At 34.9% G+C, this 11,330-nt stretch overlaps 1 pseudogene; it reads right to left on the reverse strand.

Moving 5' to 3' along the window:
- Window positions 1–9,949: 9,949 nt before the first annotated feature.
- On the reverse strand, window positions 9,950–10,757 carry LOC116571959 (annotated as a pseudogene).
- Between the last annotated feature and the right edge of the window lie 573 nt (window positions 10,758–11,330).

Below are 11,330 nucleotides of genomic sequence, written 5' to 3' on the forward strand. Positions count from 1 at the left end.
TTCTTTCATTTTATTGTGGTTTTTATTTTTGATCCAACAATTATTTTTTAATTATGTCCAGTTTCTTTTAAGGTTTCCACTCATCATCATCATCATTATTATTGTTATTACTGTTATTATTATTTTACCTCTTATTTTCTTCTTATCTCTTCTTAATTTCATGTGAATTGGGTAAGTTTCCAATATTAGCCTTTCTTTACCCTGCCATTTGAAAGCTTCAGATTACCTTTTTATTCTGGTCAGTATCCTTAAATTATAAACATGTGCACGTATCCATACATTTTTAAACAAAGCTTAAAATTATTCAGTATTTTTATCGTCTTCTAGAATATGCTTTAATTCTCCTTTGAACATATTCCATATTATTGTTGTCTAGAGATTTAGATGTTCATTAAAAATTAGTATTTTTATAATTGATTTTTAATTAAATTTTCCGGCATATTTGATCAATCTTTATATTGAACTCTACATATACTATGCTTTTTCTTATATATACACACCTATGATAACGTTTATTTATAATTAGCCACAATAAGAGATTAATAATAACAATGAATAAAAGAGAATAGTTATAACAATATACTATAATAAGTTATGTGAATGTGGTCTCTCTCACCATATCTTATTGTACTGTGTTCATCCTTCTTGCAATAATGGGAGATGAAAAAAGGTCTGTGTGATGAGATGAAGTGAGGTGAATGACGTAGGCACTGTGATGTAGTGTTAGGCAGTACTGACCTTCTGTGGATATGTCAGCAGAAGGATTATTTGCTTCTGGAGTGTGGTTGACCATGGGCAACTGACTCCATGGAAAAGTGAAACTGGGTAAGGAGGGAGGAACTACTATAACTATCCTTTGTATCAGCCATAATACTGTGGTTACAAATAACTTTTAAAAAGCAGTGGTTTACAAAACAAAGTTCTATTTCTTGCACACATCCCAGGTTGGCTAGAGGGTCAGCTTCTGCATTCTGAAGACCTTCTTAAGGAACATCCCCATCTGGAAGGGTGCTGGCAGCTGAGGCAGAGGGGAAAAGGAACAGCAAGACATGTGCTGGGTGTTAAAGCTTTCACATAAGAGAATTATATATCACTCTGTTCATGTTTCCTCAGCCAAAGGGTCACATGGCCAACCCTGACTTTGAGAGGGACAGGAAAGTATAATTCTCCCATGGGGGAGAAGGGGAGAACATTGGATCTTGGTGAGTTCTTCAAGTCATTCACATCCGCTGTCACTCTGGCTTCACTTTCCTTCCTGCTGAAACATATTCTTTAATACTTTTAATGAGCATCTGTGGGTGGTAAACTCTTGTATTTTGAGAAGTGTAAAAAAGCCTTTATTTTGCCCTTACTCTTAATTAAATGTTTAGCTGTGTATAAAATTTAAGCTTACTGTTTCTTTCCCTGAGCACTTTGAGAATATCATTCCATTGTCTTTTGGCCTGTATTGTTGCTAATGAAAGTTTTGTTGCCAGCTTAATTGCCATTATTCTGTGGCCATTTGTCATTTTTGGCAGCTGTTAGTTTAGTTTTGTTGTTTTAAATCTGGGCACACATTTATTCTTTATCTTGCTCAGAACTTGGAGTCATATTGAGCCTATGGACCTGTCTTTCTTTAACTTTGCAAATTCTCAGCCATTATTTCTTCAGTTCTCTTCTGAAGCTCCTGTCAGATACATATTGGAACTCCTAAAATTTACTAATTCTTGGGGCACCTGGGTGGCTCAGTTGGTTAAACATCTGTCTTTAGCTCAGGTCATGATCCCAGGGTTCTGGGATTGAGCCCCACATCAGGCTACTTGGTCAGCAGGAAGCCTCCTTTTCCCTCTCCCTCTCCACCGCTAGTGCATGCTGTCTCTCTCTAGTGCTCTTGCTCTCTCAAATAAATAAAATATTTTTAAAAAAATGTACTAATTCTTTTTAATCTGGTCTAGGATTTATCTATCACTTTTCTCAATTTCTCTGATTATTTTCCTTTCTAAGATACTTTCTTTTAACTCTGTTATCGATAAAAGAGATTATTTAATTATTTATTATATTTTTCTGGATATTGCTGCTTTTATGGCCATACTAACCATACATACGTTAAGGTCATTGTTAGACTGTTTTATGACATTGATTTCATTTGGAGTGAGTTTAGTTAATTAATTAGTTCATTTATTTATAGTTATCTTTGTTAACATTATTTTTCTCTGTGTTTTGGAATTGGGGTTTATAAGCTTATCACAAGTGGGGAGATTGATTTTTCCCTTGGTCTTTTCCTTTGTGCTTCCCTCTTTCTGCCTAAAGGTTTTGCTGTGACCTTTGCTCAGGCTCCCACGTCCCAGTTAAGAATAGATTTCATTATTGTACATATTTCTGATTACTGGGCATATAGCTGATACATTCACAAGAGCTACAAGGAAGCTTAGTTCCTCTCAATTGGCTGGACTCCTGGCTTTGTAAAAGTTGAAGCCTCAGGCCTCATTCAGCAGCATTCTTAAAAACTTCCTTTCAGGAGTAGTGGAGAGCCACCTTCCAGCTTTTGGCTTTAAGTAGTAAATTTAGCTCTAGATACCACATAGCATGGGATCTTTTCAGTCTCTGCTGTCTTGCAGTGGAGCATTATGACTACCAACTACATTATGACTACCAACTACATGCAGTAGGCCATGGTTTGATCATCCTCATTCCCTTCTATCCTTGTTTTGGGTTCCTGTCTCATGTTTGATCCACAAGGGGGTTTGACTTGTTTTGGAGCCGTGATTAATCTTTCTGGTTTACTGTTTGTTTTTCTTTCTCATCTATTATTTATAAGTGTTTGAAGCAGAAGAGGTAAATCGACTTTGAATTTTGAACTCCCTAAACCATTCCAACAGGAAATACCTGATTCCACTTCCTTCCCCTTAGTCTCCCCACCATATGGCTAGAGAGTAATTTACCTGTCTAAAGTATGGGATAATAAGTTATGCCTATTGTACAGAGCTGTTGAAGAGATTACATGAAATAATGACTGTGAAGAGCCTTTTACAAGTGCCTGCACCTGGTAAGTAATTGTAGGCATATACGGCCCAGGTATTGCTCAAGTATAAGGATTTATGCTTTGAAGTTTTTTTCTAACAGTGGCAGGAAGGTGTATCTGGTAAGTACATACATACCATTAGTGTTAGAGATGCTAGAATGTTTTTCCTGTTCCCCAAAAAACTTTTCTGAAATATCATTATTAAAGAGACTTTTATTTGGATTACTATATCTCTCTTTAAATCAGAGGTTCCTGTGGCACACTGAGCAGCAAAGGTTTCCATTCATTTGCCTTCCTATGTGTCAGTTTATTTAAATTGATTTTCTGGTTGCCGATTGGAGAATAAAAGGAATTAGAGTTTCATTTGGGCAGGAACACTGCCCAGAATGGACGGAAGGATCTGAGTGGGACATACTAGTGGGGTTTCTAGTAACTGACAAATGCTACCACACAGATGGACAGGAGCCTCAGGGGCAGGGATAAGAATGCAAGATGTATTATCCAGCTTAGGCTAAATTGTACTATGATAACAACTCCAAAATTTTCGTGAATTACAACAACAACGGCTTATTTTGCTCATGGTATACACCCTGTCTGGGAAAATTTATAGCTCATAGCCAAAAGAAAGTAGGACATGGTGGAAGCATGCAGTGGCTCTCATGCTTCTTCCTAGAAATGGTATATCTCACTTCCACTTACATTTTACTGGTCAAAGCAAGTCACATGGCTACGCTTGAACTGTATATAATACAATCCTTGACAGCTTCTAGTTCAGGGTAGCCGATAACTGCACAGACTATAGTAGCAGACTGATTGTGAAACTAACAAGTCTCAAATTCCTCCATTAGTTTCCCTAGCACCATATTCTTACCATATCAAGCAGGGAAGTACCCAATGTTGCAAAAACATGAGAAATCAGGAAACTTTGTAGAGATGAAACATAATATTAATATCTAGACTTGTATGGGCTGAATTAGTGCCTTTAAAAGTGTGTTAATTGGGTTAAAGTGAGGTCATTGGGATAGTATCCATTCAGTTTGAAAAAGAGATTAGGATACAGACACTCACATGCAATATGAAGACACAAGGAAAAGATACTTATCTATAAGACAAGGAGAGAGGTCTCAGAAGAAACCCAAACCTGCTGATAGCCTAATCTTGAACTTCTATCCTCTAGAACTGTGAGAAATCAGTTTCTGTTCTGTAAGCCACCTGGTCTGTGATATTTTTTGTGGCACCTCTAGTAAACTAATACAAGGCTTTAACTTACCACATGAGAAATGTCTACTGACCTCCTTCCCAGGTATAACATGATGGAGAATAGCAAATGTTTCTGGTCTATCCTTGATCTAGGGATTGCTGTTGAGGAATTCTTTGGGGACTTTCCAAGAGCAAGGCCTATGTTCATTGCTACAAAAAGTTGGCCTCTCTATTTCCCAGCCCTCAGTGTCGTCTTGTTGGCCATCCCATTCAGGTAACAATGGCTGAAGGCAAGGCCATTGGGAAAGTTCCTTCTCACTGCTGGTGACAGTATAATGATTAGTCTAGCTAGTTGTGCCTGTCTGCTTTTCTTCCCTCAAGTTATATACAGGCACTTGAACTTCAGATTTGTTTATGATGAATTTATTCTCAAATTCTAAAGAAGTAATGTATTATAGATGTGTTGGAGTCTAAGTAGGTAATCAAAATATGTTATAATTTTGTTGGCTCAATAGCCATCGTGGACACTCGTTTCCACTCTGGCACTCTTTAGGCTTTTATAGAAATAGCCGCCAATGAATTTGTGTGTGTGTGTGTGTGTGTGTATGTGTGTGTGTGTTAGCACATACTAAGTGTTCTTGTTCAATAGAGACATTGGGAAAAGAAATGGTGAGATAAACACTGTTCTCTCTTCATGTAGGAAAATGCCAGTCATACATAGATCATTTAAAGTTGTGCTCAGGTGACATTCCTAGTCATATTTATCAGGAATGGAATTTTTCTCAGAACCACCCTATCTGCAGAGTCTTACAGGGTCTTGGTGCTTAAAGCAAAGATGCCTCTATTTTGAACACTTGGGGTATAAAAAAAATCTAATTTACCCTGAAATCCCTTTTGCATTTTAAAAACTGTATCTGAATTCTCAATGCAGTCAGAGTGACTGTTTGGTAGACAAAATGTATCCCCAAACCATCAAGGGATTTTCATAAGCAATTGGGATTACTCCAAAATACATTGCAGATTGGTATCAACTATCATATTTGAATTTGTATTCTAACGCTGAGAGCCATTTGTAGCACATTATAAATCATGGCCCCTCCCTCACAGTTCAGAATACTCCTGTCTATAACAGGCACTAAATATGCTGTTGCTACAGTAGCAACATCAGAAATTGCCCAGAGAAATTACACAAAACTGAATGACAGGAGAAAATTTCATAATCACTTTATAAGTACAACCCTTCAGTATAGCCCAATCTCCTTCCACCTGAGAAAAATTGAGATGAGTTTGGATTGAGAATGTTAATTGGAAATTGATATGCTTGGTTTTCTGGCACAGTATTTAAATGTTGTCAGGGTTGTCTTCTTTTCCAAGAAAGCTACAAAAAGTTAACTTATCTCTTTTTTTCCCCTCCAAAATGAAAGCTTAGATTCTAGAGAGTACAAACCAAATCTGTAGAGAAAATCCTAAAATTGCAAGCTCCATAGCTATGAATTGACCCTAATAATAGCTTTTATTATTTAGATGTAATAAAAATTCTAATGATCTGCAGAACAGTAAAATCTCTAGTTTAGCAGGAGATTGAAATATTTTTTGGATTGTGCTATATGAAAGCCATCAGAGACAATAGAGTCTTGATAGATATCCACTCTAACATTTGCAAAAAGCATTAACAATATATCACACTTCACTGCCAGCTGCAAACCCATAATATTATTCACAAATTATCTATTTAAGATTGGGGAGCCAGAGACATTTTTGTAATGCTAACATATTAAGACATCCCCTCCAGAGAGGTTCTATAGAACCTCTGCCTGCATTTTTCATTCACCTTACTGCTTGACCATGTGATGATTTTGAAATTGTTGCCTGGCTACACCAATCCCTATTTCCTAGAGTATTATCTGCCAGTGCCCAGAGGGGTTATGTTCAAGAGTGTTACTTCCTAAAACTGGACCATAGTTTATATAATTTATCGAAGGAAGTTTTTAAAACCATTAAAAATACTTCTAACTGTTAGTTGATTCATTCTGAGGGGGAAAAAAGTATTACTTTGAATAATGAAATGCTAATAAGACCAGAAAAATTGAAATTGAATATCATGCAAATAACATGGGCATAGGGATTATTATTTAAGATGTACCTTTATTCTTATTAGTTTGATTAACAAATGATATAAAAAATAGTCGAATAGAAAAAAATTAAGTAAATTTATACCAGATGCTTTTATAGAGACCTAAAACTTTTAAGTATCCCAAAGGAAATAGAATTAATTTATGACGAGATAGGAGTCTTTGATATCTCTATTAAGACTATAACAAGAAAGAGGCATATGGTGGAGAAATATCAGTAAGGTAGACATGTCTGGCTAAGTGGTGTAAAATGAAAGCATTAATTAAGACATGTGAACAATAATAATAACAATTGCAGCAGCAGCAGCAACAGCAGCAGTAATGATGGTAATAATAATTAAAAGCCAAGGTGAATGAAAACAAGGAAGTGAGGATGGGTAAAGGTCATTCTACATGGTTATGATTTTATCCAAACAATAACCAATCACTAAACATAACTCAATAGACCTAGTCTTGACAGCAGATTGGATTAACACTGTTTCTTTTATTAGAATTAGATTGCCGGAGAGTAAGGGATCAGTTTAGGCTGCTAGGCACTGAAGAGGAAGCAAGAAAGTAGGGTCAGAAGGCCTATCTTGGGAGAAAGAGCAGGGATGGGAAGAAATCATAAGGTCGTATTTTTAAGTTCTTGTTAGACAAAGATGGGACAGAGATTTGTGACTCAGGAGTTCATTTTGGTTACATTCTTTGCTCTGTGTCAACATTTCTTGGAGCCTTTGATAAATAATAAGATTGACAAATTTGACTTGCACTTTTCTCTTTTTACCTGCCTGTCTATCCATCTGATGAAATTTGAATAAGAAATAGGTATCTATCAAATTGGAAATCAATGCATCAGCTTTCATTTATCTTCAGAGACAGCACACAGCTGTGGTTAAGAGTATTAGCTTTAGAATCAAATAGACCTGAGTATGAGCCTAGGCTCAGTTTCCTCATCTTTAAGACTAGATCAAGAATGTTTACTTTGTACAGCTGATGTGATAACTCAGTGAGATGGTGCCTGTAAGCAGTAAGCACTTAACCTGTCTCACAGTGGGCATTTAGAAGGGGGTGGGATTATGGACATTGGGGAGGGTATGTGCTTTGGTGAGTGCTGTGAAGTGTGTAAACCTGGTGATTCACAGACCTGTACCCCTGGGGATAAAAATATATGTTTATAAAAAAAAATAAATAAAGAAAGAAATTTAATTTGTTAGAGGAAAAAAAATCTTTAGACAATGTGTTATTAAAACTCTGAATATTTTTATTATTATTGATTCTAAATAAAAATAAAGTGGAATGGCAGAATTTGTTTATGTTAATAGGGAAAAGTGCAATACATTATTCTAACATTCATTGAGTATCTTTAAACACTTGAAGGAAAAGATTATTCTCCTATTAAAAATATGATAAATAATAATTTCAAAACAACATCCTCAGAGATATATATTCATATGAATAAGTATTTTACTGTATGTAATTTTCATATCCTAATGAAATTCAGATCAGAATTAATATATAATGAAAAAGTAGTTTTTATGAATAACTTATTCCTGTTGTGGAGAAAGTTGGCAAGTGATGTGTATAGTATATTTAAGAAGCCCGCAGTGTTCTCAGCTACTCCATTAGACTTTTAGTTAATGCAGTGGAGGGTTTCTACTTGACAGTGAGAAAAGAATATTACACAAGTCACCATGTTCTGCAGTTTTCTTGCCAGCCTGCTTTATGCTCATTTAACTTTTAATAATTACCGTATGCCTGGCTAGATTTCAAACTACAAAGGGAGAATTCAACTTTGCTATTCCACATTACCCTTAGCTTTTAAACAAGAAGGATTTAAAAAAGGAATATTGGCCCTGAAGTAATCTTTCCTCCATGAAACAACCAAAGAAGGGAAACCCTTTAGATGGAATTTAGAGATTAAAAGTTTTTTTTCCAGGTAACAAGTAATCAAGACTGCTGCTTCTTTTACTTGCCAGAAATTGAGCACTTCCATTATTGGGTAGAATGGAATTGTTTTGTCAAACTTACAGTCCTGCTGAGAACAACCAGAAATGATGAATAAAATACACACACACACACACACACACACACACACACACACACACATATACACACACTACATATATTTAAGGATATCTTAGAAATGAAGAAGCAAAGAGAACAGAAGGACTAAAGCTTTGTAGAGAAGAAAACCTTTAGAGATAACAATCTTCATTCTCTTTTTTTCTGAAAGATGTTGTCAATTTTGAGCCTAGGCTGAATGAAGTTTTGTTTAGTGAGTCTCAAATACAAGTTTACTTTTCTCTCAAAATATTTGCCAAATTCTAACAGTATCTGTGAAGCTAACAAATCTGTGTTTAAAAACAGATGTGGGGAGGGGCTTTCCCAAAGTCTCTTAGTTCTTGGGGGGGGGGAAGATGCATAATGGTCTCGATTAAAAGCTCTTGATTTTAAAAGTGTCTTGCTCTAGGAACTGGGTTAAATCAGAACTACATTGTCTTACTATAAAGTGCAACACAGCCTTGACTCAGCTTAGTCCCTGACTGGACAAAGAGGATCATTATCCTCCTGAGTCCATAATAACTAGCAGAAGAAATGATTAACATCCTCTGGTGAAAGGTAAAATCATCTGGAGCCATCATGTCTGTCATTCAAACAAAAAAGCGTTAGGTATGACAAGAAATATGATCATATAACCAAACTCCAAGAGAAAAACTAGACTGTAGAACATACTTACAGTTGATTTAGATATTGTAGTTAAATGACATGGCTTTCAAATAACCCTATTATGCTAAAAAAGAAACAGATGAAATATAGATAAAAATGGGAAAATTCCATCAGAAAATTAGAATCTAGAAAAAGCAAATAGAAATTTCAGAAATAAAAAATATATGAAATTAAGTAACAATGGATACAGTTAACATAAATTAGACACAGAACAAGACAGGATTAAAGAATGGGAAGAAAGACTAGTAGAATATATTTCAAAATAAGACATATATAGAAGAAGAATGGAAGTAGGAATAAGAATGGAGCAGATATTTGGGATTCAGTGACTATGTAACACACACATAATTAGATTTCAGATGAAGGAAAGAAAAGAGAAAAAACATACATCAAAAATAAACAGGAAACTCAATTTTGTCATTAGTTACATTAAAAGCAAATGGATTAAATACTATCTTCAGTGAAAGACTAAGAAAGTGAAAATGAAAAGCAAAAATCTAAATTTATGTTGATTACAAGGGCTATACCTTAAATGTAAGGACAGTGAATGGCTTAAAATAAAAGGAAACACAACAAATACTAATCAAAGGAAACCTGGTATAACTATACTAGCATCAGACAAATAGTTTTTAAGGTAAATATTATTACCAAGATATTAAGAGACATTTTATAAGTATAAATGAGTTAGCCCAAAAGGAAGATAGGCAGTTTTAAATCTGCATGTTTCCAATAATATATTTTAAAAATGAAGCAAGCATTAAAAGAACTAAAAAGATGTAGAAATATGTCAGTATCACTAAGAATATAGAATGTCTGTAGAAATTTGGATTGACATATATCTTTTATATGACATATATAACTTTATATAACTTTTATAAATATGACATATATAACTTTTTTTTTCCACTTTGTACTTTATTTAAAATTAATTAAATGATAAACACAATTATAGGTAAATGGCAATTCGGTACATTTGAATAACATTTTAAAAATTACATATTCACAAGTACATAGATCCTTTACCAACATCAAACATTCTAGTCTATGTAGTCAAAGTCTTCTGGAATTCCAAAGTTTTTATCAATTTTATTTTCTTCGAAACCAAATTTTCTTTTGGCCCAAGATTTTATTGCAAATATATTATCAGTCCATCTGTTAGCAGCTTCTTTGGCTATTTTATTTGCTTGACGTATTTCTTCCACAACTTGTGGGTCACATTCCTTGTATTCTTCTACTTCTGCCTTTAGCTGTTCCCTTTGGTCTCGAAGTGAAGAAAGCTCTTTTGCTAGCATGGTTCGTTCTTCTGTTTCATGTAGGCCAATTTTAGCTTTCTCAATGCTTTTCTGTAGATTTGTGTGCTTCTGGTTTCCCTCAGATACCTGAGATTCCAGAACCTCCAACTTGCATTTCCTCGCAAGAAGAGCTTTACTTGGAAAAGCCCAGTAATAATTAGACGTTCCAATAATTAGACGTTCCTCTCACAGTCGACCATACCATCATCAACCAAACTTTGAAGGACTTCTTTCACTGACATAGCAGTAATGCCTTTCTCTTTGGGAGCAATCTTCTCCATGTCTTTTAATTGAAATACATCTTTCGTCTCAAAAAATATTTCCATCATGCGGGCTCTCTTCTCCTCTGCACTTAATCCTTTTTTCTTCGACATGGCTCGGGCGGCGGGTCTTCCGGTGGCCGGGCCAGAGCGGGAGGCGAGGGGCGGGCTGACATATATAACTTTTAATTGACATATTCAGAACACTATGCCTAGCAACATCTAAACTCATTTTCTTTTCAAGTGCACAGTATATCTTCACTATAATTGATTATGTGTTGGGTCAAAGCAAGCTCCAACAAATATAAGAATCTTGAAATTATTCAGAGCATGGTCTCTGTTTACAGTATAAATAAGATGGAAAAGAATAACAAGCAGGTAACTGCCTAACTGTTTGGTAAGCTGACTGATATACTTCTAAATAATCAGTAGATGAAGAGGAACCTTTAATAAAAATTAGAAGACATTTTCATCTGAAAGATAATTAATGATATGATATATCAGAAGTTGTGGTACTGAGCTAAAGCAATATTAAGAGGGAAATTTAGAGATTTTAATGCATATATTAAAAAATAACAAAAGCTCAAAGTCAGTGATTTAAACTTCTTTCTCAGAAAAGTAGAAAATAGGAACAGCAAGCTAAATCCAAATAGAGTAGGAAGAAGGAAACAATAAAAATGAGACCAGAAATCAATGAAATAGAAAATGAGTATGTAATAAAATAGATGAAATAAAA

Source organism: Mustela erminea, chromosome 13, assembly GCF_009829155.1.
Source record: "Mustela erminea isolate mMusErm1 chromosome 13, mMusErm1.Pri, whole genome shotgun sequence".
In the NCBI taxonomy this organism is placed as follows: Eukaryota; Metazoa; Chordata; class Mammalia; order Carnivora; family Mustelidae; genus Mustela; species Mustela erminea.